Raw genomic sequence first — 26,306 nt, 5'->3', positions numbered from 1 at the left:
AACAACAGTCTTGGCGAGGAGTGGAGAGGGGAGCCTCGCGCACTGCAGCCGGGAACGCAGACGGCCGTAGCCGCTCTGGGAAACGGTATGGAGGTGCCTCCGGAAGTTGAAAACAGAACGAGGTATTTACCCAATGAATACAAAAGTACTGATATGCAGGGATACGTGAACCCCGATGTTAACAGCAGCATGATCAACAATAGCAAAACTGGGGTGCCTGGGTGGCTCAGTGGGTTGGGCCTCTGCCTTCGACTCGGGTCATGATCTCAGGGTCCTGGGATCGAGCCCCGCGTCGGGCTCTCTGCTCAGCAGGGAACCTGCTTCCCTTCCTCTCTCTCTCTGCCTGCCTCTCTGCCTACTTGTGATCTCTGTCTGTCAAATAAATAAATAAAAAATCTTAAAAAAAAAAATAGCAAAACTATGGGAACAGCCCATGCGTCCATCCACTGATGAACAGATAAAGAGGTGGTCTATCACGACAATGGAGTATTATTCAGCTACGAAAAAGAATGAAATGCTGCCGTTCGCAACAACATGGACACGGTCAGAGTGTATTCTGCCAAGTGAAGTAAGTCAGAGAAGGACAAATACCACACGTTTTCACCCATATGTGCGATTTAAGAAACAAAACGAGTGAGCAAAAGGAAAAGGGAGAAAGGCAAACCAAGAAACAAACTTTTTAAGATTTTATTTATTTCCTTGAAAGAGCACAAGCGGGGGAGGGGCAGAGGGAGAAGCAGAGTCCCCACGGAGCAGGGAGCCCGATGTGGGGCTCGATCCCAGGACTCCGGCATCATGACCCGAGCTGAAGGCACATGCTTAACCGACTGAGCCACCCAGGTGCCCCCAAGAAACGGACTCTTCACTACAGAGAACACGCTGACGGGTTACCAGCGGGGATGTGGGCAGGGGCTGGGCTGAAATAGGGGATGGGGGTTAAAAAATGTACTTGAGATCAAACTGGGTACATATGCAAGTGTCGAATCATGAAATTCTAACCCGAAACTAACATTACACTGCATGTTAACTAACTGGAATTTTTTTTTTATTTTTTTATTATGATTCTTTAAAGATTTTTTTATTTATTTGAGAGAAAGAGAGACAGAGAGAGAGAGAGAGTGCATGACAGGGGGAGAAGGTCAGAGGGAGAAGCAGACTCCCTGTGGAAATGGGAGCCCGATGCGGGGCTCCATCCCCGGACTCCGGCATCAAGACCTGAGCCAAAGGCAGACACTTAACCCACTGAGCTACCCAGGCGCCCCGAACTGGAATTTAAATAAAAACTTTACAAAAGGAGGCTGTCAAAGTGGAAAAACCAAAAACAAAATGTGACCCAACTCTACACTGTCTACAGGAAACACTCTTTAGACTCAAAGATGTAAGTAGCTTGCAAATAAAAGGATGGGGGGAAAGTACGGTGCACAGACAGCGACTGGAAGAATGCTTCACCAATACCACACAAGCCCACTGTAAAACAAAAATGTTCGTAAAAGATGGACATTTTATAATGCTACAAAAGCCAATCCCTCAGGAAGATGTAACAATTATAAACTTGTGTGCACCTAATAACACATCCCAAAATACATGAAGCAAAAACTGACAGAAATGAAGGGAAAGGGGCGCCTGGGTGGCTCAGCGGGTTAAGCCTCTGCCTTCAGCTCAGGTCATGATCTCAGAATCCTGGGATCGAGCCCCACATCGGGCTCTCTGCTCAGCAGGGAGCCTGCTTCCTCCTCTCTCTCTGCCTGCCTCTCTGCCTACTTGCGATCTCTCTGTCGAATAAATAAATAAATAATCTTAAAAAAAAAAAAAAAAAAGGAAAGAAAGAAAGAAATGAAGGGAGAAACAGACAACTCAAGAAAAATGGTTGGAGACCACAATACCCCACTTTCGACAATGGGTCAAACAGCCGGGCAGGAACAACCAAGAGACGTCCTGAGCAGCACTACAACAACAGCCATGTGCCGAACCCCACTAAGAGCTGCAAAATACACTTTCTTCTCAGTACAGACGAAACGTTCTCCAAGACAGACCATATGTTAGACGATAAAACAAGCCTCATTTAAATTAACAAGAATTCAAATCATAGAAAGCAGCTTCTTTGACCACACCAAAAATTACAAATCAGTAACAAAAAGAAATTTGCGGATTTACAAATGTGTGGAAATTTTAAAAACACACTCTTTTTCTTAAGATTTATTTATTTGAGAGAGAAAGCACATGTGTGTGCCACAAAGAGAGAGGGAGAGAGAGCCAGGCCGACTCCCTGCTGACCTCAGAGCCTGACACGGGGGTTTGATCCCACAACCCTGAGATCACGACCTGAGCTGAAACCAAGAGTCGGAGGCTTAAGTGACTGCGTTACCCAGACGCTCCCCACCCCCGCCAAAAAATACTCTTAAATAACCGATGGGTGAAAGAAGAAATCACAAGAGAAATTCACGAACACTTCGAGGTAAATGAATATGAAGACAAACTAAACCAAAACTTACCAGGACACAGCAAAGCAGTGCTTCGGGGGAAAGTCACAGCTGCCGGTAGGAACAGAAGAGACCTCGCAAATCAACAACCCAAACTTGTACCTTACACCAGAAGAAAAGCAAACCAAACCCAAAGCAATCAGTAAGAAGGAAATAATAAAGACCAGAGCAGAAACGAACAGTATAAGAGAAAACCAACTAATGCAAGAGCTAGTTCCATGAAAAGATCAACAAAATTAATGAACCTTTAGGCAGATCGAGCAAGAAGAAAAGATTCCGGTGGCTCAAATCGGGAATGAGAGATGAGACACTGTCAACACCGCTCACCTCACAGAAATCGAGGATTGTAAAATAAAATCAGCATGGAAAGCCGAGCGATAAAAAGCAATGGACTACTGATGCAGGCAACAATTTGGATCCCCAAAGGCGACACATGATGTATGATCCCATAACGTTCTCGAAATGACTAGATTATAGAGAACAGATCAATGATAGCAGGGACCCGGGGTGGGGAGGTGAGCGCCGGAGTGGGGAGTAACTCCGAGGGGGAGCACAAGCAAGCTCGTTCGTGTGGACCGGACAGCTCTGTATCTCGAGTGTGACGAGGGTTACACAAATCCTGCAGCTGATGTCACTCAGACATACAAAAGAGTGAGTGCACGATAAAAACTGGTAGAATCCCAGTCAGGCCCGGGATATGTTATGCCAATGTCAATTTCCTAGTCTTGACAATGGACTGTAGCTATAATAAATTGTCGCCACTGAAGGAAGATGGGTGAAAAGTATATGGGATCTCTTTATACCATTCTTTTTTAAAGATTTTCATTTATTTATTTGACAGAGAGAGAGATCACAAGTAGGCAGAGACGCAGTGGGGTGGGGGCGCGGGGAAGCAGGCTCCCTGCTAAGCAGAGAGCCTGAGGCGAGGCTCGATTCCAGGACCCTGAGAGCATGACCTGAGCTGAAGGCAGAAGATTTAACCCACTGAGCCACCCAGGCACCCTGTACCATTTTTTTTTTTTAAGATTTTTTTTTTTTTTTTTTTTTTGACAGAGAGAGAGACACGAGAGAGGGAACATAAGCAAGGGGAGTGGGAGAAGGAGAAGCAGGCTTCCTGCCAAACAGGGAGCCCAATGCAGGGCTCGATCCCAGGACCCCAGGGATCATGACCTGAGCCAAACTCAGATGCTTCACTAAGCCATCCAGGAGCCCCTCTTTGGACCATTTTTGCAACTTCTTGGGAGTCTAACTCTTGAAAAATATGAAGTTCAAAAAAACCACTTAGGATATTTCATATGCACGGCGTGATGGAAGGGCAGCCTGTCATGTGGGTGGATGGTCTGGGGCTGGGTGACAGGGACAAGTGGGTTCGTCGCCCTATTCTGTCTACCCCTGTATGTGCTCCAAGCCTCCAGAATAAAAAGCTTAAAACATGAAATACCTGGAACCAACACAGTGACAGCCACCAACAAGGCCCTTCTCCATCCAGACTTACAAACACCCTTCAACCGCACCGTCATCAAGACTGCCCCCCTTTGGCCTGATAAGCTCCCCAAACAGCAGCCAGAGAGGCCACCAGAGCTGCCCGAGTGTTTTCACAGCACAGACCCCGAAGAGACACAGGGCGGTCTGAATGCCGCCTTGAATAATGTATTCCCAGCAGCGTGTGAGATCTGCCTTATGCGCCTGGTGTCTAAAATGAGCTCTGCCCCACCAGGCTCTCACGTCCCACACCGCATCTCTCCTTCAGCCAAAGCAACCAACCCTGCCAGGACCCACCCACCCCCAAGCCCGCATTCCAGACCAGAACCCTGAACTGCTCACGGGCAGGGAATTTCTGCAAAGCTTCTGGAGTCCTGCCTTCTGTGGGAGGTTTCTCCTTCACAGAGCCCCCATTTCCAGGTGAAAAACGATCTGCTCTCACACCAAGGTCTCAACTCTTTCTCAACAAGAAAATGTAGGGCGCCTGTAGGGCCCAGTCAGTTGAGCATCTGCCTTCAGCTCAGGTCGTGATCCCAGCGCCCAGGGATGGAGCCCCGCATCGGGCTCCCTGCTCAACAGGGAGCCTGCCTTTCCCTCTCCCCCGCCCCGTGGTCTGTGCTCTCTCACTCGCTCACTCTCGCAAATAAATAAATAAAATCTTAAAAACGTTTAAAAGGGAGAACAATAAAGCTAGGGAAGACGGGTTGACACAACCAGTGGGAGGAGCTCATACGGCCCAACCCTGCCCGGTCATCCCGGAAGAACAAGAAGCCAGCGCCCCCAGGGCCTTCCGTTCTGGGCCCGGCGTCCACGCGGAGACAGGCCCGTACCTGGAGCACTGTGCCAATTGGTCCCCGTCTACAAACTCCTCCAATCACAACTCAGGTAGGCACCTTTATGTTATAGATCACCAATAAGGAAGATGAGGCCCAGAGAGGTTAAGTGACTTGCCCAAGGTCACACAGCTGGGAGAAAGGATGGAGCAGGGTTGAAATCAGCTGTTCCAACCTGGGAGTCAGCACCGATTCCTCTTCCCCCACACATCCAATCCTCTCCTGACGCCTCACTGGTCTGCTGCCTCCATATCCGCCCCCCCTCCCCCCCCCAATCCAGTCCTCCTTCCCCTCAGACCAGACCACCTTCTTCAGAGCCACTGTCACGGCTCCTGGGGTCAGGACCCTGGATGCCTGCTGGAGTTCCCTGCCTTTTACTCCCAACAGCCACCAGAGGGGTGTCTGAAAACACATAAATCTCTGCCTTCATCATCCGCTCCCCAGGCTTCTCCCTGCCTTTCATGGGGTCTGGCTCCCTGCAGCCTGAGGGGCAGAGCCACTTGGCCTGGCCTCTCTGAACCTCAGCGCCTACTGCTCTCCTGCCAGCTCATCATGTTCCAGCTACATGGGACTCCTTCCAATCCTCAAACATGCCAAGCTCATTTCTGCCTCAGGACCTTTGCATGTACTATTTGTTCTTCCACGTGGAACCTCCTGTTCCAGATCTCCTCAAGGTTGGCACCTCCTACTCATTCAGCTCTCTGCCCAAATGTCCCCTCCTGGGAGCGGATTCCTGTCCACCCAGTTAAAGCACCATCACCCCTTGTCTCTCCCAGTCAAATCACTCCTTTGCTTCAGCACCCAGGGGCCATCTCTTCCTTGCTGGCTACTTAGCACCCAGCCTGAGCAGTAAAGCATGGAGACGTCTGGCAGGCCGCCAGGCTGCAGTCTGCCTCTGTTATCTCCTACAAAGTTGGGGCTGGAGGAGTCAGCTCATTCTAAGCACTGAAGCTCCCACCGGCTGGCCAGGAAAGAGAGCCCCCCCCCCCCCGCCGCTGAATGCTCCTTACCGTGCCTCACCCCATTTACCTCTAGTGAGGAGAGGACGTGCGGGTGCCAAGGCCCAGAGAGGCACCAACGTCCGCGCCAGGTCAGGGGCAGAGCAGTCTGGGAGCTGGGGTCCCATTCTCGGCACTGACTCAAGACCCCAACCAAGTCCTTCCGAGCACCTGGACTATGAGGGATTCCTGGACACAGTGGGGGCGGCTATGGGACCCCCAGCCAGTCCCCTCTCCAGGTCCCACGGCCACCAGAGCTCCGGGCCAGCCTCACGCAGGAGCCAGCAAGGGGGGGCCGTGCGCCTCAGCGTGCAAGGCCGGTATTCGGGGGACTGATAAGAGCTGGAGAGGCCCTGTCTTATGCCATGGGGCTGTTCCACACCCAGGGTGGAAATCCCAAACGCAGACATACGGAGGCCAAGGGTGGAGAGTTCTGGCAGTCGCTGGAGAAGCCCCACCAGGCCCCTCCTCCATGGGCCCAGTCCGAGTCCCCAGGGACAGCTCTGGCCTGGGGACTGGATGCTCTCGCCAGCCCGGTTCACCCGAGCACTAGCAGTATCTCAGGCACCAGGCACCCCTACCCGCTACCGGCAGGACGCCGGCCTCCCCAGCTACCGCCTCAGGCCTCAGGGCAAGCAGGACATCCCATCAGCCCTGAACCGACCACTGGCCCCCAGGAGCACAGAGGGTTCTCCCGAAGTCCACCGGAACAGGCGCACACATCGGATGCTCCCAGGGACTAGAGAACACCTCGTCTCTTTGGGTTTTGTCTCAACAGCACTGCTGAGCTTTCTACCGTTGAGATGAGTTACGTTTGTAACAGAAGACCCCTCCGGCAGGCTTGTTAGGAACACAGCCATGAGACCCGGCTGACCCCAACATTCCCAGGCCTTCTTTTGGTTAAAGGCCAAGTTAATTAATACAGGGAGACCTGGGGCTTCAAGGACCAGGTGCTGGGACCCCGAGGCAGCAGCTCCCAGTGCCCCATGTCGTGGGGGCCGCGCCAAGGACACGTGGCAGCTGAGGGACACAAAGCCTCACCAAGATGCCAACCCCCAGAGCTGCTCTGCGAAATCCACGTGCTTGGCCTGAGCCCTCAGACCAACCCGGGCAGCACCATTCAGCCCAGGACGCCGGTTTTCCAGGCTGGCGGCTCCAGGCTCATTTTTACGGCAGCCCCAAGCTCACTGGAGGGGAAAATCCAATGAGGCATGTGGAACAGGCCACAGGACTCCGAGTTCTGGCCTGGCTGCCTCCGGTCCCGCGTCCCCAGGGAACAGGCCCCTGCTTCCTGGTCCATGAATCCTCGGTCAAACCCTCCCACCTGCCCCATTAAAAGAAAGAAGCTCCAGAGGAAGAAAAAACAAACTTATTTTCAAGGCACCTTCTAATAACCTTGACTGTTCCTGAGCTCCCTTCCCAGAACTACGGAAGAGCGGGGGGAAAACCACGGGCGACTCTGGAATGGGAAGTGGTTTTAGAAATTCTGGTGGCGATACCTCGATTCGCGGGCGAGGAGAGACAGACGCTCAGGGGAAGCTGTTACCGTGATCGCCTGAAGGCTCATGGGGCCGGGCCTGTCGCTCTCTGTGGGGCCGTCCTGGGCACCCACCGTGGGGGCTTGAGCGGCAACCCCCAACTCCTGTCGACCACAGATGTCACAGGCGCTACCCAGCATCCCCTGGGAGCAAAGCCCTGGGGTAGGAATTATTCCATGAAAGGATCTGCAGGTGCCGACTCAACTCAGCGGAGACCTTCGCCGTGGGCCCCGTCTTGGAGATAAGGACACAGACCCGGGGTGGCGGGGGGGGGGGGGGGGCAGGAGCAGTGGCCACGTGGGTACACGTTCTGGCTGCTCACCCCTTTGGCCATCCTGCCTTGAGACCTCAGGCCATTTAAGACTGGTGGCAGCTGGGAGGTGCAATTTCCCAGCGCCGCTTCTCCACGAGTCTCTCTCCTGGGAGAACCCACGGCCAACACGGCATTCCAGGCTCCTGCGAGGCCCTACCAGAAGCAGCTCGAGCGCTAAGCACCCAGCTCCCCAGCACAGCCCACATCCCGGCCACACAAGCCCGACCCTGGGCTCAGCCACGGGGACTCATCGGCCTTCACAGCAGGGACGAGGTTCTCTGTTCCTGTAAAACGTGAGAGGCGGCCTTGCAGGGCTGCACAGGAAGGGTCGGAACCATGACCGTGGGGCCCAACAGCCCAGAGGGAGAGGCGGCACTGCAGGCTGGCTCAGCCACGGCCCTCAAAGAGCCCGGACTCCGGCTGTTTCCACTTCCGTACTACAGCACCCCAAAACGGGGCCCTCCAGGGCTCAGCCCCTGCCCTCCCCGAGGCAGGCCGTCCTGACCTCTGGGTCGGGCCCACAGCCGCCTCCTCCTCCAAATGCTGGCTTGATTTCTACCTCCTCCATGAAAGGCTCAGGGCCTCCCATGGGCCCCCACAAAGGGCTTTCCCTTGGCCGCACCCCCCTGCAGTGGTCACCGCCCTGCCCCTACACACCTCAGCGACCACAGCCGGTTTCTGCTGGCTCTGTCTTGTCTCTCCAGCCAGAGGCCCAGAGCTCTGAAACTCTGACCGACCGGGAAGGCGGGCAGAAACAGGAGGCAGGTGGAAGAGCCCAGTCTCCACTAAGCGCCAGGAACCCCCACGGCCAGCGTCCCCGACCCCATCCCGGTGATCAGCTCATCCAGGGATGGAGGGGGCCCCCCAAAGAACTGGCCCGGGGGGGGGGGCAGCACTGAGCGAGAAAGACAGCCGCCGCTGAAGACTCAGTACCAAGACAACACAGAGGAGCATAAAACAACCCCATGACTATTTTCACAGTAATCACATGTTAAAAACGCGAACATTTTAGGTACACAGGGTTCAATAAAAATACATTAATCAAATTAATTTCGTCTGTTTCCTTTTACCTTCCGATGTAACTACTGTAAAAATTGCACTTACACAAGGGTCTTCTTGCTTTGCCTCTTTACTGGACGGCACTGCCTTGGGAAAACATGTCTTTTCACGTCTCACATTCAGGTCACTGAGCCTTCTGGAGTTTTTGTGTATGGTGTGAGGCACGGGACCAACTTTGTCACCTGACATTCAGGGAGTGTTCACATGGGCCTGGGACCCCCGGGGCTCACAGGTGTCCTCTGCCGGGGGGGGGGGGGGCGGGGGACAGAAGGGCACACACACGCAGGTGGGCGGCACTGCCCCCACAGGGAAGGCACCGGCCAGGCACGTGGGAGGGGGCGCAGCCGTCCGGCTGTGTGCTGCTGCAAATACACACCCCTCGAGGCCCTCACCCTTCCCCGGTGAGCCCAGCTGCATTTCGGGATCTCCCAGGGTGGTGAGGCCACTCCCCCTGGAGGGCAAGGGGGCACCCACTGACCGCTTTAACTCAGAGGGATGGGGGAACACCTGGGCAGGAACGGAGGCCCACTTGCAACTCTCGGGCTAGTGGGCTTCATGGGGTCCTGCAAGGACTTAGGGGACACTTAGCTACCCAGTCGCTGCCTTCGAAGAGATAATTCACACCCCTGGGAAGGCTGGGGCCAGCCGGACCAAGAGAGGAAAGGGGCCCAAATGATGCAGCTCACTTTAAAAGCTGCTGGCGAGATTGCAGGGGTGGGGGGCATCTCAGAAAGGAGGGCACGAGTGGGGCTTCTCCCGAGCCACATGAAGCTCTCAGGGAGGCCCACTCAGGTTTGGACGATGAATGACCAACCAGGCCAGCAGGAACCAGGACACCCCTTTCTGGGCCAAGCCCTGGCAGATGCCGGGCAGGGAGGCCCTAGGCCTACCAACCAGGAGGTGAACCTACAGGACCCAGGAAATGGATAAACCAGAGCCACACGCGCAGGACCACGCTGCTCCATGCGGGAGACACTCGGAGGCCCTGCTCTGCGCAGAGAGGTCCTGCAGGGGAGCCACTGGGGCAGCCCGGGCTGGAGCAAGGGGAGGGCAGGCAGGTGAGGACCCAGCACTGAACACAGGAGTCCAGAACTGGGCACGCAAAGGGCTGCCCGAGCACCCCCACAGTGAGCTGGGTCATCGTGCCTGACCCTCATCTCCAGAACCCGTTCCGCACCCTGAGGGCCAGCCTCCCCTCCCCGCACAGATGGTCAGGGAGAGAATGAGACACAGAATGCCACACGGGGTGTGAGTCCATTTCTGTAGAATGTCTAGAACAGGCTCATACAGAGATGGGTGGGGGGAGTTTGTGGGGGCTGGGGGTTGGGGGGCAGGGGAGAGTGACTAACAGGTATGGTATTTCCTTCTGAGGTTCTGGAATGTTCTGGAATCTGATAGTTGTGATGGCTACACAGCTCTATAAATGCTCTAAAAAACAACAAATTTGTCCACTGAAAAGGGTGAGTGTTCTGATATGTGAACATCTCAATAAAAGTATGAGGGGTGCCTGGGTGGCTCAGCCGGTTAAATGTCTGCCTTTGGCTCAGGTCATGACCCCAGGGTCCTGGGATCGAGCCCCACATGGGGTTCCTTGCTCAGCAGGGAGCCTGCTTCTCCCTCTCCCTCTGCCCTTCCCCCTGCTTGTGCGCTTTCTCTCGCGATCTCTGTCAAATAAACAATACCTTATATATATCAGATAGATTTTCTTAAGGGGCACCTGGCTGGCTCAATCTGTAGAATATGCAATTCTTGGTCTTGGGGTCATGAGTTTGAGCCCCATGCTGGGCACAGGATTTACTTTGAAAATACATACACAAAATGAGGACAGGGCAGGAGGACTTTACGAGGGACAGCTCTAGAAGATTCAGGGTCCAGTCAGCCTCCCAGAGCCAATCGATGGGCAGCTATCCTGTGGCTCTCCCCGGTGGCCTGAACAGCTCTGGTCTTAGACGCTGGGATCCTCGAGGGCTCCCTCTCCCCTGAACCCCTTGGAGCCTGGTGTGGGGAGCTGGGGAAGGAAAGACACCCAAGAGACAGGCGGGCTTCCCTGCCTCCCCCCGTGGTCTTCACACAAGTCCCCAAGGCCACAGCCCCAAACACCCCCTCCAAGTTCCCCCCGCTTCCACTGCCTGCCAGTCCATCAGCGCCCACAATGACAAGGTTCGGTTCAAGTGGTGACTCTTCCGTCATCTTCCTGGCCACCACCCAAGCCAGCAGATGCCACCCTTGCCCCGTGTTTCCACCGGCTTGGTTTCTATGCATCTTGTGAGCTCTGCTCCCCTGGTCCCCTCTGGGCCCCGCAGCTGCTCTGCCTTCCGCTACGGGCCATGACCCCTGTGGGCCGGAGACGCTGCTCGCCCGGTCGCCACCAGCACCTGGCCAGACACAGGCAGGGCTGACAACTGTCACGCTCCACATACTGGCAGGTGCCCTCAGATGGCGCCAGGGCTCCCACGGCCGCGCATCTGCTAGGAAGCCACGGCCCCGCCTGGGTCACGGAGAGGAGTCACAGGTCAGCAGGCCCAGGGCCACATGTGAGGAGCCTTCTGGGATTCCTGATTTTGCACTTTGCCTCGAGGCTGGTGGGCCACGCAGCTGGGGTGTCTGCAGAGGCCGCTGCGCCCCCGCTCCACGTGAGGGTCCGCCGGCACCGGCCGCGCCCCCCGGCTGCAGGGCTTAGCGGTCGGCGAGCTCCCCGCCGCCATCTGTCCGACCACCCGCCTTCCTTCCGTGGGGCCCAGCGAGAGGCGCTCCAGGCACAGAGCAGCCGGGTCCTCGCCCAGCGACGCTGCCCGGGAGCCGAGGCTCTGCCCCGCCTCTGGTGCCGGCAGGACACGAGGACGCAGGCACAGCCCAGACCATGCTGCGGCTTCCACGCGCTGCAACCGGGAAGAGAGGGCGACACGACACCTTCTCTCCAAAACGGGGGTGTCACTGACCGAGCTTTCTCTCCCGACTCCCTACTCTTCCTCAGGGACACGGAGCTGGAATAACACAGTGAATCAAGAGTTTAAATTCCAGGGGCTTTACTCACGCAAGCTAGACGCGGGCAGGCCGCTCGCCTCGTGACCGGGATAATCAGATCCATGCGGCCGCCGACCTGAGCCGGAGGCCCGCCACACCAGGGGCCGGCTCTTCCTGCTAGACGGGGTTTTAAAGGAGACACCAGGGGAACCGTGGGCATTTGAAGGGGCCAACAGCAAGATGACAGACTCTCCCAGTCCAGACGCCCAGCCAGCCAGGGTCCCCCTCACTCATTTGGGGTGACTGAGAGGAAACCGCCCCAGCCAGCTCCCAGGCCGCTGTCCGGGCTGCCCAGAAATGCCAGGGCGTGCGGCCCACTCCCACCCCACGCGAGGTCTGGGGATCCCCGCACACCCCCATCATCAGGCCACCCCTGAGCCTGCTGCTGGCTTCGGGCTGGCCCTTGGTCAGAGAGGCCTCGGGGACCCACGCCCCGGCTTCTTCCGCATGAAGCACAACTCCAGATGCACCGCCAGCTGCCGTACCCAAACCATCTCTCCCATGTTCCCTTCCAGGAGCCCGGAGCGAGCAGCCGTGAAACCAGGCAGCCGGGCCCACCTCTGCCCGAAGCTGTCGCAAACGTGCCATCATCTGGGGGCAAATCTGGAGCGCCCCAGCTAGAGATCACCCCTTCGCGGCTCGCTGTCCAGGCTCACCTGAGAAATGTAACTGATCAGGGGTCACCAAACCAGCACCAAATCCGACGCAGTTAACCGCCCTGATCCGTACCCGCAGACCCACGCAGAGGGCGCAGCCTGCTCACTCTCTGTCCTCCGCACTCTCTGCCCACTGCACAGACCCACTCGAGGCCTCCAGCTCCGACCCACAGCGACGGGACAGTTCTGCGCTTGACGGCTGCCAAAAGCACAGCCGCCGGTCGGGGGAAGCCAGCTCCACACACACGCTCCGACGATGCCGCCCGCGCCCACCCATGCCTGCCTACATGCACTCGCTGGGACCGGGGGGTGGGGGGGTGGCGAGAAGCAAGGGGAGGGCAAGAAAGGAGGGAGAGAGAGATGGAGAGGCGCAGAAAGACAGAGAGAGGCCAAAAAGGACGGGCACCTTTGGAACCCTCTCCAGACTGTTTCTTTCCATCAACTAAAGAAGGCGTGAGCGCAAATCATGCTTCTCTCACGAGTCAGAACGTTCCTGGGACGGTACCAAATCCAAGTCGTTGAAGATGTCCTTGGCTCGGAAACCCAGCCAGCCGCTGTCCTCCCGCCACGGTCGTGCTGGAGGAGCAAGAGGGAGCCAGTGCGGCCGCCGGGTGCACTCCTGGGCCCACCACAGTCATCCAACAGTCACCTTGTGGCCCGCCCACCCCACACGGCTCAATGTTCACGTCCACGAAGCCACCTCTTCCAACTGTCCCCAGTGACCTGGAGCAGCCGGTGACTATGAAAACCACCCCACACGGGGCGTCTGGGTGGCTCAGTGGGTTAAAGCCTCTGCCCTCGGCTCAGGTCATGGTCTCAGGGTCCTGGGATCGAGCCCCGCATCGGGCTCTCTGCTCAGCAGGAAGCCTGCTTCCTCCTCTCTCTCTGCCTGCCTCTCTGCCTACTTATGATCTCTATCAAATAAATAAAGTCTTTAAAAAAAGAAAAAGAAAAGAAAACCACCCCACAGGACTCCGCCACCCCCTCTGACGAGGGCACAGGTATTGGTCAAGAGGATGGGTCAGATGCTTACAAAATAAAATGGTTGGGAAACTCGTCTTCCTCTTAAGCCCTCACCCTCTGCCAGGCCAAAACTAAACTCCTTACGCCAAGAAGCCTCCTTCCCCATCTTTTGCGAACATTTTTTCCTAATCTTCTGGGGGGTGGCATGCAAGGTGGGGGGGGGGTCTCGTGTACCGCACATAGCAATATATTTCCTCCTGTTCACAGACTTTTTTTCCTCCTTCATTTTGGGGTTGTTTGGGTGGACTGGGCCATAACATTTTCTTATATTTCCCCTGAAATAACCTGGAACCCATTCTTTTTCTAATATAGACTAGGACTCTGTTTTGACGAAAGGAAGATGACTATTCATTCATCCAGCAAAGGAGGGTTGACTGAACTCGCACTGCGGGCCAGGAACCGCCGCCCGAGGTGCTGGGGAGACGCGCAGCAGCCAGTAGACACGTCATTCCTCTAGCAAGCACCTCACAGCCCAGCGGCAGGGGTTCCCAGACTACAGCCCACAGCTAGAACGCAGCCCACCTCCTGCTTCTCTACAGTCTCAGAGCTAAGAATGGTTTTGACCTTTTTTTTTAATGTTTGGGTGAGGGGAAAAAAAAAAAAATCAAAGGAAGAGAAACAGTTCATCACGGGTGAAATTCCCAATTCTGTGACCACGAATAAAGCTTTATTGGCAAACAGGCATATTCATTCGTTCCCATAGTTCTGGGCCACAGCGGCAGAGCAGTGTAGTTGGGACCGACTGGCCTGCAAAGCCAAAACTACGACTCTCTGACCCTTTACAGAAAGAACTTCTGTTCTCCTGGATGAGACAGACAATAAATATATAAAGAGATTAACTTATGTGTTTACGGCAGTGCTGAACACGAAGAAGAAAAGGCAGGATGGGGAGAGACAGAGGCTCAAGGGGGAGTTTAGGCAGCGCGGCCAGGGACGGCCTCTGAGCGAAGACAGGAAGAGACAAGGAGTCAGCTGACAAGAGGAGTGAGGGGAAAGCCAGTGCAAGGGCCCTGAGGCAGGGCAGGGAAGAGCAGGCAGGGCAACTGGTTATGACCGAGGTGCAGGATGGGGGAACAGTAGGGCAAGGAGAAAGGATAGGCAACAGAGGACAGAGCACAGAGCCCATGGGAAGGGGTCTCCCGATTTTTTCCAGGAACATGAGGAAGCTACTGGAGCATTCTGAGTAGAGGCTGACCACTTTTAGAGCTTCTAAAAGCTCCTTGAGGAAGCAGGAGTGGAAAGTGACACACCCGTGGCAACACCTTATCTAACCAGCAAGCTGCTCCCAGAACAGGCCAAGTCAAAGTGGAGGAGGAAACTCAAAAACCAACTCATCCAACAACAAAATCAATTCATCAACCCACTCGGGCCTTCCTACTGCGGTGACACAAACCTATTTTTTTTAAATATCAGAGTTAAATCCATTTCTCTGGATCAAAGGGTCTGCAACCAGCGTATGAACGGAGCCACGACTTCATGGACATTACTGCTTGGGAGAAGGCAAGATTAAAGAAGTGAGTCACCTCCGAGTCAACGTAAAGAGAACTGTTAAGCAAAGTGACAGGAAGGGGTATGGTGGGGGCTGGGGGGGGGCTATGGTGACAGGTGGAAGCCAGCCTCGGCAGGGCACCCGGGCAGGCTTGGGGTGAGGCCACGCCCACCAGGCGACACCGGCAAGTCCACGGGTGCCCTCCTCTCCTGAAGGGGAAGCTGCAGGCTGGGAAGGGCCCCACAGAGGCAGAGCGACAGCCCAGCCCAGCCGGGAAGGACTAAGGACTGGGACGGCCAGGCTGAGTTTGGCCAGACACTGTTTGCAAACACAAGCCCCTCTCTATTCAAGGACAGAGGGGAGGAAGGGGACAAGGGACACCAGAACTTGAGAGCAGGGTCACAGCCAAATAGCAGGCTGCTGCAGGATTAAAGGTTAAGTGACAGGATCTCCTTCGGGGGTAACTGTGCCCCCCCCCCACCCACCCCAGCACGCTGGGCAATGTCTGAGGACATTTGTGGTTGTCACACCGGGGGTGTGGGCGTGCTCCTGGGATCAAGTGGGCGGGGCCAGGGATGCCGCTCAGTATCCTACAGTGCCCAGGGCAGTCCCAGGGAGGACAAGCCGACTGAATGTGGACAGGCAGAGGGAGCCGCTGACAGGAGCTGATGCCACACACCAGTAATCAACCGTGTCCAGCTCCCAGCTTCCGGGGCCACACAAAGCATTCAGTGCTTCTCATCCCCTCTGATCCCCCACAACGACCCAGCATACGTTCTCACTGCACCCATTTTACAGGTGAGGAATCCGAGGCCCAGAGAAGGGACGTAACGTGGCCCGGGGGAGGGATGTGAACCTGGTCCCTCACACGCGGAAGCCTGTATGGGGAACGGAGCGGGGGACAGGAATCCAGGGACACGGCCAAGAGCAGCAGGTCAGAACGGAGTCCAGGTTCAGCCCTGGCGTCTGCTGCCCAGCATCCTCACCAGGGCGGGGCAGGAAAGAGCTGGGGCACAGAGGCCCCTGGGGGCAGCCCCCGGAGCCAATCTCTGGAGCAGAGCCAGGAGCCCTGGCCGCCGAGACTGTGGGTGAGGCACAGGGGTAACCCAGCAGGTCTGTGCGGCCCTCCACAGTCATGCCCTTTGCAAGCAGGTCATTCGCTCTTCACCCCGCCCCCCAACTTAGGAAGGCTTCATGAACCCCCTAACTTTGGTCCTGAGCAAGTGACTGGCCCAAGGTCACAGAGCTCTGAACCCCACACCACGCTTCCACAGCCCAGGAAGGAGGCCACTCAAAAGGCTCATCTGCCAGGGTCTCAGTCCGGCACCACCCACCCATCCCCTGAACCAGACCCCCACGGATGGTGGGATTCACACCCTAGGACCCTCACCTCTCCCTTGCCCCCCATGAGAACCGAGGCCCCCTCAAGTCAGCAATTCTCTATAACCTGTCCCAGCGCTCGAGCGTTCCCCACCACCCCCGCCTTCTCACAGGTGTCACACAGAAGCCAGAACAGATGGCTGAGCCCCTCCAGGGGAAGGGGTGGGGCCCGGGAGGGCAGAGGCAGCAGCACAGGGATCAAGCACAGACAGAGCGGCAGGGGTGGGGCGAGGGAAGGGGAGGGGGCTGACCACCCCAGAGGGCTCCTGCAGGATGGCACAGGGACTGAGGAAAAGTACAACAAAGGCCGGGCGGGGTCCTAAATGACCAATCAGCACTACCTTTCGGCACCAGCAGGCCACAATCTCCTTAGCAGGCCACCCCCAACAAGGAAAGGATCCGAAAATGGGAGAAAATCAATTGTTCCAAGACCTGTAGGTATTTCGAGTCTCAAAAGCTACACACTCCCATGAGTGTGCACACAGACGCACGGGCGGCGACTGACACCGGACGTGCATGCAAGCACGGCCACACCTGGGTGCCCCTGGGCCACCCCCCCTCCGTGGGACCACCCCCTGTGCTCCCCAGCAGTGACGTCCCCCAGGGCAGGGCAGCCTGACCGGCGCGGTGTCCCCGGCACAAACGGAGGAACACCGAGATTCACCCAGCATCCAATCAGAAACCCGGAAAGAGGGCCAGCGAGTTTCAGAAACCCTCGACTCCCATAATCACAAGTTGACTCCTCGACTTTCACACTCTGTCCTTCAGGGTTCCACACACCAGGCTGCAAAGATGGGAGAGGCCGACCGCAGCTCTTGCAGAGGCGGCGAGAAAAGGCTGACCAGCGAGTTGACAAACCCTCCCGGAGCCTCATAAGGAAGCTATTATTTGAGAATTAGGGGAGTCATTAGCTCTCGGATGGCAGCGATAGAAGCCCGTAGAGTCATCTAATGAACCCGTTTTAGGGGCTTTCTCCAGCCTGGGGACAAGCACATAAATGGCTGTTGAGGCAGAGGGGTGGGGCAGGGCCCCCAAGCCTTGACTGCATCCCACTATCCTCCGACCCCAAGACCGAGCCAGCACCCCGTGGGGCCCGAGGGAACTTGCTGAATAAAAGCAGCTGACAGAGACACACCGACCAGAACACACTCTGTACACGGCAGGATCACCGGATTCCACCGAACAGAACCACCTTCTCACTAGTTTCGTAACTCGGGAAACAGTTCCCCAGATGCACCTGAATTATTAACACAAAAGCATCCCCCCCCAACCCCCCACCCCCGGCCCAAAACAGATGGGACACAGGAAGCGCTGTCCACGCCTCGCCCGACCCCAGGGGGAGGACAATCGCCCGCAAAACCATCCACGGCGCTCAGGTGGACACGCACCCCATTCCACCTGGTGTCACCGTGCCCCCTGGGCGCGGACTCGGGCCCCCGCACGCCGAGGGGCAGGTCCCTTGCAGAATGAATCCGTCCCCCAGCTCCCATCGCGGTCGCGGCGGGAGCGACTCCACGACCGACTGCTCCAGAGAAGGGGGTCTCTGGGATGGCGATGGGGCTCCGAGGGGGAGGCACTGAGGGGACGCGTCGGGAAGCTGCGAGGTGCCTACCAAGTGGACACGCATTTTAATAATCATTTTAAAAATCCAGACTGCACGCTTATTGTAGGGGGCGGGGAGATAGGAAGCGAGTTGGGAAGCCGCGACGGCGCGGGGGGCTGTCTCGGGGCGGGGGGTGGGGTGCAGCGACGGCCGTGTCGGGGGCCGCGGCCGGGCCGGGCAGCGCCCCGGTGACCCCGCCGGGAGCCCAAGGGGCGGAAACGCAGGCAGGGGCCAGCCGGGGCCTGGGATCGCCCGCTCCCTCGCGCTCGCGAGCTCTCGGTCTCTGCCTCGTTCTTCATTTTTTTTTAATTATCAGGACTGTTGTGAATAATAAAAGAGAAGGGCCCAGCCGGGCAGGGCCAGCCGGGCCGGGCCACCCACGCTGTCATCTTTTGTGCAGAGCCGGCGGGGACGCCCCGGCCCAGCCCCCGCGCGCGCCCCCGGCCCCGGGCCGGACGCCCCCGCCTCCCGCCCCCGGCCCCGCCATTGTCCGGCCGCGCCGCCCCCGCCCGAGGCCCGGCGGGCGCCCCCGGGCCGGGCGGTTAACGCCCCCAACCGCCTCGCGGGCCGGGACAAAGCGCGGCGGCCGCGGCCCGAGCAGGCCGCGCCCGAGGCCTGGGCCTCGCGTCCCGGGCGCCCGCCCGCAGCCCGGGGCGCGGCGCGGGGGCGGCGGCGGCGGCGGCGGCGGCGGTGGCGGCGGCGGCGGCGGCAGGGCCCGAGCTCGGACGCGGCGGCCGCCTCCCCGCGGGCTCACCTGAGGCGGCGCGCGCGGCCCGGTCCGGAGCAGCGGCGCGCGCTCCCCCGCCCTCGGCGTCGCACCCCCAGGCCCCGCTCGGGCCGGGCCCCGCTCGGTCGCTGGCGGCCGAGCCCTCCGCGAGCGCCCCGGGCGGGGCTTATGAGGCCGCGCGCCAGCTCCGCCCTGGCTCCCATTGGGCCCCGAGCCCACGCCCGCACGCCCATTGGCTACCGCTGACAGCTCCGCCCCTCCCCTACGCCGGGCCCATCAACATCGCACGGCCCGCCCCCCGCGCGCCTCGATTGGGCGGGCGCCAGCGCTGGCCTCAAGCCCCCATTGGCTGAGCGGCCGGGACACGCCGGCGCCCACCCACGTGCCCGGTGACCGGCTCCGTTTTCATTGGAAGCGGCGCACGCCAGGCAAGACAGCCGCTACCAACCCGACGGCGGCTGGGCCTCGGATTGACAAGGGCGCCTCGGGGACCGCCCAACGACCGCACGGGGACAAGTGAGCATTGGCTTACGGGGTGAGCCCGAGGCGCGGACTGGCTGAGGCGAATGCCAATCAGGGCCCGGGCCCCGCCCCGGTTATCAGGCTGCAACTGAGTACGTGAGACCCAGCACAACATCAGCACCCGGCCCGAGAGGGACGGGGAAGGGGTTCGAGACCCGTGGCCGGAACTCGGACGCAGAGAGCCCCAGTTCCTTAAGTCCTGACGTGGGAAGCAGTTCCCGTGCAACCGGTTCTGCAAAACAGGAGAACGAAGAGCTGGAGAAATAAAAGGTCACGCGGCAAGCGTCCCTCGTCTGCCCCCCAAAAAGCCAAATTTATTTCCATCGCGATCAACCAACCTTTGCAAAGCCTCAAGGCCCACCGGGTAGTTAGGTGCGCTCTCCCGAGTTCCCTAACACCAAGTTTCCAAGCTCACCTGGGCCCCACACCTCACTGGAACCTGGCTGGGCCTCAGTTTCCCCCATGAAGTGGGTGAGATGGTGACACACAGGCACACGCTCAGCCGACTCCGCCGGCCCCTCCCCAAGAGACGTTGCGAGAATGAGTGGGACGCCGCACACACAGGGCTCGAGCAGGAGGCTTCATCATCACTGCTTGTGCAGTAGGCAACAGTGGGGTGCATCGCGGGTAGCTCGCGGGCAGTCGTGTGAACTGGCAGCAGGGCGTTTCCCAGTGACATCTATGCACCCACACTGTAAACCGCCCCCAGGAGGTCAGGCACCCTGAACAACCCCCCCGGAGGTCACGTCTTCAGCGCCCAAGGTGTCGCTGTCCACACGCATCTACAGGGTACCAGCCCCGTAATTTGGGGCACGGGACACTCCGCAGCACTTCCAACTGTGGAGCAGTTTAACAAGAGGGCGGTCTCCATGCAGTGCCCTGGAATGATCCCCTACACAGTTTCGTGAGCAAGCTGCAGCAAGGTTCAGAATTCGGTGTCCACTAACCTACCTTAGGGAGAAGACACACGGGGTCCCGGGTCATATGGTCTCCAAGAGCTCGCATCTGGGACAATGCACAGAGAAAGGTCACCCGGGCAGAGGGAAAAGGAAATCTTTGGAGAGAGGAGAGAGCCACACCAGGAGAAAACGTAGTCGGTGGGGACTTGAATCTGCTCAGGGAGATTGTCCGTTCTCGTGGGACCCTATTCATAGACTCCTCCTATAGTTAAAATTTAACTTTAAAAATGGGAAAGAGCATCTTCCCCCAAGGAACTCCCTAACCAGTGGGAAAGACAAATGTCCTTTGCTCACGGTAACACAGTATCTGAGGTACAACAATGGAGGGTCCCCCACCCCCCCCAAAAAAAAAAAAAAAAACCACACAGGCCTTTTGCTCTCCTGTAAGACGGTCAGTTCCAGGTATTTGGAGAACAGAGACTCAAAAAAAAAAAAAAAAAAAAAAAAATTTTTTTTTTTTAATTGGAGCACCTAAATAGGTACCAACTTTCTTATTTTCTCTGGGGAGACTTCTTTTTTTAAAAAAATGCCATCTCTTGTGTAAAAATTGAACATTAACAATTGTAGAATCCAGAGGTGCCTGGATGGCTCAGAGGGTTAAGCCTCTGCCCTCAGCTCAGGTCATGATCTCGGTGTCCTGGGATCGAGCCCTGCATGGGGCACTCTGCTCAGCAGGGAGCCTGCTTCCCTCTCTCTCTCCCTGCCTGCCTTTCTGCCTACCTGTGATCTCTGTCTGTCAAAAAAATACATCAAATCTTAAAAAAAAATAAAAAATAAAATAAAACACCAATTGTAGAATCCAGACAGTGGCTGTTTATTTCAATTCAACTTTTCTGTTTGAAAGTTTGCATGATATGGGACGCCTGGGTGGCTCAGTTGGTTGGACGGCTGCCTTCGGCTCAGGTCATGGTCTCGGAGTCCCGGGATCGAGTCCCGCATTGGGCTCCCAGCTCCATGGGGAGTCGGCTTCTCCCTCTGACCTTCTCCTCGCTCATGCTCTCTCACTGTCTCTCTCTCAAATAAATAAATAAAATAAAATAAAATAAAAAAGAAAGAAAGTTTGCATGATAGAATGTTAGGGAAGGGGCACCTGGGTGGCTCAGTAGGTTGAAGCCTCTGTTTTTTTTTTTTGTTTTTTGTTTTTAAGATTTTATTTATTTATTTGATAGAGAGAGATCACAAGTAGACGGAGAGGCAGGCAGAGAGAGAGAGGGAAGCAGGCTCCCTGCCGAACAGAGAGCCCGATGCGGGATTCGATCCCAGGACCCTGAGATCATGACCTGAGCCGAAGGCAGTGGCTTAACCCACTGAGCCACCCAGGCGCCCAAAGCCTCTGTTTTTGACTCCGGTCATGATCCCGGAGTCCTGGGATCGAGCCCCTCATCGGCTTCTCTGCTCAGCGGGGAGCCTGCTTCCCCCTCTCTCTCTGCTTGCCTCTCTGACTACTTGTGATCTCTGTCAAATAAATAAATAAAATACTTTTAAAAAATAAAAATAAATAAAAATTTTAAAAAGAATGTTAGGGAAAAAAATACAAGCGTTGCCGTTTAGTTAAAAAGGGTCCTATGCAAAGTAGAAAGGACACAGGATTTTCAAATGGGCAAACACTCTGGAGGATAAATCAATTGGGTTTTCTCCAGGTCTTTGCAGACTGGTACAAATCTCATGAAAGGCTGGGACTGGGAGGGCTAGTACCCCTCCCTGAACAAGCCTCGAGCAGTCTAGGGCCGGCTCACTTTGTTTTTGAAGATTTTATTTATTTTAAGGAGGGGGCAGAGAAAGGGAGAGAATGAGCCAGGGGAAGGGGCAGAGGGAGGAGAGAGTATTTGTCAAGCAGACTCCACACGAAGCCGGACCTGGGGCTCACTCTCACCACCCTGAGAGCTGAAACCAAGAGTCTCGTTCAACTCACCAAGCCACCAGGTCGCCCAGGGCCAGCTCATTTCTAACTGGTCACCACCTTCCCCACATGGGCAAGGTGCGGAATGGAGCCTCCTCTCCCAGACAGGCCAGTCCAATGCATAGAGATGCTTGGAAAAGTAAACTCCTATGTGCTTTAAAAATGCATTTTTAGGGGCGCCTAGGTGCTCAATGGGTTAAAGCCTCTGCCCTCGGCTCAGGTCATGATCCCGGGGTCCTGGGATCGAGCCCCGAATCAGGCTCTCTGGAGCCTGCTTCCCTTCCTCTCTCTCTGCCTGCCTCTCTGCCTGCTTGTGATCTCTGTCTGTCAAATAAATAAATAAAATCTTAAAAAATAAATAAATAAAATAAAAAATAAAAATGCATTTTTAGAAGTATACATGAAAGAGGAATTCTTTTATTTAGCTACTTTTAAGTAGATTCCTCCCTGGGTATAGAGCCCGACTCTGGGCTTGAGCCCATGACCCTGAGATCAAGACCGGAACTCAGATCAAGGGTCAGACGCTCAACCGACTGAGCCCCACAGGCGCCCGTGGAAGAGGAATCCTGACCGTCCATTTCACTCCAAGTACATATCACTAGCCATACATGTAGTAGGTTTCCCATTTCTTTTTTAATCTTTTTTTTCCAAAGATTTTATTTATTTGACAAAGATCACATGTAGGCAGAGAGGCAGGCAGGGGTTTGGGGGGGAAGCAGGCTCCCTGCGGAGCAGAGAGCCCGATGTGGGCCTCGATCCCAGGACCCTGGGATCATGATCTGAGCTGAAGGCAGAGGCTCAACCCACTGAGCCACCCGGGTGCCCCCGGTTTCCCATTTTTGAACGCACACACACAAACATACGCACACCAGCCCACACCTCATGTTTGTTTCCTAAAGCGTTAGACGAGGTGGTCACTTACAAAATGAACTGAAATGAATAGAAAACCAGCCCAGGGCAGTATGTATAACAGCACTGTCCTCACCTTGTGTCTAAATTTGTATACACCTGTGTAAGTGCCGTGGCTGTGCCACAGACCTAGGTGAGCCAGTTCCCCTCCCTGGGTCTCAACTGCGTAATGGCTAGGAGTCAAAACTGTGTTAGAGGGCTCCGTTGAGACTGAGCACCGTGGGGCCGGGCATACAGGTGCGCAACAGGTGTAAAGAAAGCCTGACCAGGTGAAACAATTTTATAACCTGGAGTGGGGGCACCTGGGTATCTCAGTCCTTAAGCATCTGCCTTCGGCTCAGGTCACAATCCCAGGGTCCTAGGATCGAGCCCCACATCATGCTCCCTGCTCTGTGGGAAGCCTGTTTCTTCCTCTCCCACTCCCCGTTTGTAGTCCCTGTCTCGATATCTGTCAAATAAATAAAATCTTGGGAAAAAAAAAACAAACCTGGAGTGGAGGAAAAGATGGAGCATGCTGTACATCAAAAAATCAGCTGGGTGGATTTATTTAGTTAGTTAGTTATTTTTAAAGATTTTATTTATCTATTGGACAGAGATCACAGGTAGGCAGAGAGGCAGGCAGAGAGAGAGGGGGAAGCAGGCTCCCCGCTGAACAGAGAGCCCGATGTGGGGCTCAACCCCAGGACCCTGGGATCATACCAGAGCCGAAAGCAGAGTTTTTAACCCACTGAGCAACCTAGGCTCCCCAGCTAGGTGGGTTTAAAAAGACAGTTAATCCGGGGGCACCTGGGGGGCTCTGTCGGTTAAAGGGCTGCCTTCGGCTCCGGTCTTGATCTCAGAGTCCTGGGATCGAGCCCCGCATCAGGCTCCCTGCTCAGTAACAGAGTCTGCTTCTCCCTCTCCTTCTGCTCCTGCTCTCCCTCTCAAATAAATAAAATCTTAAAAAATAAACAAATGAAAAGGTGGTTAATCCATCTGATGGTATATTATTCAGCCTTTAAAAGGAGTAAAACATGGACACAGGGAGGAAACCAGACACAGGCCACACAGCGTGTTGATTTCAGCATGAAATGTCCAGAACAGGTTCATCCACGCAAAGGTAGGGCTTGAAGGGGCTGGGGTCTGGGGGAGTGGCTGGGAGAGGGGGCTGATGGGGATGGGGTTTCTTTTTAGGGTGATGGAGAATGTTCTAGAACTAGAGGTGATGGTTGCACAACTCTGAATATACTAAAAACCGGTTAACTGAACACTTTAAATGGGTGAATTCTAGGACCCGGTGAAGTATCTTTCAATAAAGCTGTTACATGACAAAAAAAAAAAAAAAAAAAAAAACCCAAACCCTATCAGGAAAGAAACATGCCCTAAGGTTGAGATGTTTTTCTGCATAGCAATGCCAAGAATGCCCTTCTGGGTTTTGCTCATTTTTAAGTCACATTGTTCTTAACTCTCCAAATGAAACATCCAAAAAGCCCAGTCTCAACAAGCAACCCACCTCCGTGTGTTCTGTCCCCAGGTGAGGGCCTGCCTGGGGACATTGGTGGCATTTCCTCCGCTTGTCATAGCTTGGCACCCTTCCCGTTTTTATTTCCCGTTCGCACTTGACGTTTCCTTGAGACGGAATCGTCTACGGTACAACTGGCTCATTCAAGAAGGGCACAACTCAAAAGACTCTGGTACATCCCCAGATGCGCGCAGCCATCAGCAAACCTAGAACATTCTCATCCACCCCACGAAGCAGCCCCACTCGCCCCCAGGAGGCTTTCAAGGGCACACTTGACACATGTTAAAGGACCCAGAGAGGCAGAACTTTCTCCTTGCTGTGAACTCAGTCCTGCCCGTATCATTACTTCACCGGCAGTAAAAGGTGTGGGCAACAGGTTGATGTGAAAAATCATGTCCGTGAATGCAGCCGCTCCCTTCCCTGGAGCCCACCGTTAAACTGGCCTCCCCCTTGGCCTCCGAACTCTGCCCAAACCAGCATTTCACATTGTCGGGACTCACCCCGCCAACACCCTTGGTGCCCACACGTCCCCTGGTTGCTGATTCAAGCCGATCTTGCAATGGAGATTGGGGGATGTCTGTTTCCTCAAATGTTAAAAGTGGGGACAGTGCCACTCCCTTGGCGAGCATTAAGGGACCCCTGGCTCCAAGCTGGAAAGCTGGGTTTGGCCCTTGGGTGGTAAAGGTCAACGCTGGACGCCTCCTGAGTGACACTTAGGGCTGCGGCATGACATCATGTCTTCAATCTCTCCTGTCCTGAGTGGGCCTGATGCTGCCCGCGGGCAGGGGACAGAGCCGCACCTGCCTGGTGGGCCCCAGAACGACTTGCGAACAGAAGACACAACCCGGTACATCTGTAAAAGGCATTTATTCTGAGAATCTAAAATCTGGACAAAGAACATTGAACTTTTTAGAAAAAGCCTACACGGGATTTTGTCATTTCTTCCTAACACATTAACAAACCTAATAACAAGGAGGAAAGAAAAACTTTTAAAACGGTATCACTCCGGTCTGTCTGCAGTTATGGGATTTAAAATATTCCTGTTCTATTGAGGTAAAAGCTGCAAACTTTGGTAAAGTTAGGAAAAAATAAAATTCAACAAATCATTCCCCAAAAAGTACAAAACCAAAAAAGGAAAAAAAAAAAAAAAGAACCAAAAGCAAAAAACACAACCAAACCCTAAGTTATAGCTTTCTTGGTACATATACAATAACTACAAAAAAATTTCATTCAAAAAAGTACTTAAAAAAATCCCCCTCTTAAAATTCTCGGTTGGTGAGCTGACCAGTCAGTTGAAAGGATCCATAGAAATGAAATCACCCCCCAAACACTCACCCAGAATCAGGAAGTACTGGCTAACCCCAGTTTGCAGAATCTGGCTGGCATTTTCAACAATTCAGTGCTAAAAGAGAGCCCCACGTTTACAACAAAAGAAAGACCCCAAGGCACTTGAACATGGCTTCGAACGTGTGCTTCCGTGGTGCCACAGGCAGGCTGGCCCTTGGCCACGCGCCCAGCCCCGGCCCCCCAGCCCCCCGCACACCCGGACAGAGGGCTCTGCGTGCAGGGCCACAACACAGAAGCAGACTGGGAGGCATGGCTTCGAGACAGGCGTTCAAACCCGTTGGCCGGGGACCTCTCTTCCCGGCGGGGGACAGCAGGGCCACTACTGGGCACCGCTGTTGCTGGTTTTTGGGCGGCAAAACGCGGTCAGGAAGATGTGCTCCTTTTCAGCTGCAGGGGCCAAAGCCACACACCTTGGAAAGATTGTTCCAGGCGGCCGGGAGCCTTCTTGCTCGGCGGCGGCGGGCACTTCTGGGAGCTTGGCGCTGGGGACACAAGCAGCCGTCGCGCCAAGGCGGTTTTCTAATTCCATCTTCAGAAAAAAATTCCATTTTTTTTTTTTTTGC

The 26,306-nt window shown here is 55.6% G+C and overlaps 1 protein-coding gene across 1 annotated transcript in view; it reads right to left on the bottom strand.

Moving 5' to 3' along the window:
- The window catches only part of KDM4B (lysine demethylase 4B), a 132,575-nt gene extending 113,812 nt beyond the window's left edge, over positions 1-18,763 (bottom strand). The window contains exon 1 of the mRNA XM_032307124.1: positions 18,633-18,763. The gene's annotated coding sequence lies outside the window, so the exon portion shown is untranslated. The remainder of the gene's footprint in view (positions 1-18,632) is intronic.
- Positions 18,764-26,306: the final 7,543 nt, after the last annotated feature.

Source organism: Mustela erminea, chromosome 1 (genome assembly GCF_009829155.1).
Source record: "Mustela erminea isolate mMusErm1 chromosome 1, mMusErm1.Pri, whole genome shotgun sequence".
In the NCBI taxonomy this organism is placed as follows: Eukaryota; Metazoa; Chordata; class Mammalia; order Carnivora; family Mustelidae; genus Mustela; species Mustela erminea.
The sequence above is the reverse complement of the archived record's forward strand: the minus strand, read 5'-3'. Positions and strand labels throughout refer to the sequence as shown.